Source organism: Rattus norvegicus, chromosome X (assembly GCF_021556685.1).
Source record: "Rattus norvegicus strain SHRSP/BbbUtx chromosome X, alternate assembly SHRSP_T2T, whole genome shotgun sequence".
Classification (NCBI taxonomy): domain Eukaryota; kingdom Metazoa; phylum Chordata; class Mammalia; order Rodentia; family Muridae; genus Rattus; species Rattus norvegicus.
In genome coordinates, this window is record NC_141554.1 from 7687936 (window position 1) to 7689628 (window position 1693).

The 1693-nt window shown below is 36.5% G+C and overlaps 1 pseudogene; it reads right to left on the reverse strand.

Moving 5' to 3' along the window:
- Positions 1–985: 985 nt before the first annotated feature.
- Positions 986–1348, reverse strand: Rpl22l1-ps1 (ribosomal protein L22 like 1, pseudogene 1; annotated as a pseudogene).
- Positions 1349–1693: the final 345 nt, after the last annotated feature.

Here is a 1693-nt window from a genome sequence, read left to right on the forward strand (position 1 = left end):
ATTCCCTCCCTGCCCTGTGACATACTCTAAGGATAAACCCTCTCCTGACTTTAATAGCATAGACTTATTTTGCCTGTTAAAATTTTTTTTAGATTCATTTTATATTTATGTGTCTGAGTCTTTTGCTTACATGTATGTCTGTGTACCATGTGCATGCCTCTGTGTACCATGATCCACTGAGGCCAGAAGAAGGCACTGGATCCTTTGAAACTGGAGTTACAGATGATTGTGGACAAGTGCTGTTTTTGTTTGTTTGGTTGGTTGTTGGGGTTTTTTTGTTTGTTTGGTTTGGTTTTTGTTTTTTTAAGACAGGGTTTGTTTCTCTATGTAACAACTTACTGTCCTGGAACTCACTCTGTCGACCAGGCTGGCTTCAAACACAAACTGCCTGCCTCTGCCTCCCAAGTGCTTCAGATTAAAGGTGTACACCACCAGTGTCCATCCAACAAGTAAATACCCTTAACATATGAGATATCTATCCAGGCTACATTTTGCTTGTTTTACATGTTATATAAATTGAATCAGTTGTAGATTATATAACAAATGCTAGATTCTTTGATGTCTTTTGTAATTCACATTTTGAAGATGAAATTCATTCTTGTTGTCACATATGGTTATGGATAACCTATTCTCATCATTATATATTCTAGTGCATAAATAGACTTTTATCCATTCTGTTGTTGATGACACTTGCACTGTTTACAGCTTAGAACAGTATTGCTATCTATTGGTGAACATACATGAGAGCTTCTATTAGGTTTAGCACTTTGGAGTTGGAATACCAGGTCACAGTGTATCCCTGTGTTCTGCTTTTTACAGTTTAACAAAGTGACTATGCTAATATACACTTCTACCATCACAGAGAATTCTAGGTATACTTGATATTCTCAAATATTTTTATAGAGTAAAATGATTTTTATTTGCTCATAAAGTCTGATTTTAGGTTTCTTTAGCACACTTCCATTTTACTAAAAGCAAAGGCCAATTAGTCCTCAAACTCTGAACCATCTTCATCTTGACTAATTTGGAAATAACAAAGTTCGTAAGTCTCCTTGTCAGATGCGACCACACAAAACCAATCACGGAGATTATTCTTCTTAAGGTATTTCTTGGTAAGAGATTTCAAATACCTTTTTGAGAACTATTTCTCAGAAACAACTGTGATTTTATTCTTCAGGTGTTCAATGTGAACAACATTTCCAAGATTTCCAGTTTTTCCGTTGAAAGTCTCCTGTAGAAACTATTCAAAATTTCCAGAATCAAAAATTCCATCTTCTACTGGATGAGTAAGGTCCAAATGAAACCTCCAGGTTGACTTCATAGGCTTCTTGTCTTTCTGTGGTGCCATGTTGAGCAGCAGCTGTGGGAAGAGGACACGCAAATATTTTTTAAAAAAAATTTCTTATGGGGATGAAGGAACAGAGTGGCTTTGTGGGAAGGAAGGATCTTGTGTTGTGTATGCAAGGATGCCTTTGAACCTCTGCTTTCTACCTTTTCAGTGTTGGGGTAAAAGTCATGTACCAGTATGCCTAGTTTATATAGTGGTAGGAATTGAACACTTTATGTACACTATACAAGCATACCACCAACTGAGCTGTAGCCCCAGCCTGCCATGCTTTCGTACTATAGCTATTAATGGTGTGTTCATAGTGATATCTCAGTCCAATTCGATTTTAATTTTCTTATTCTTCAA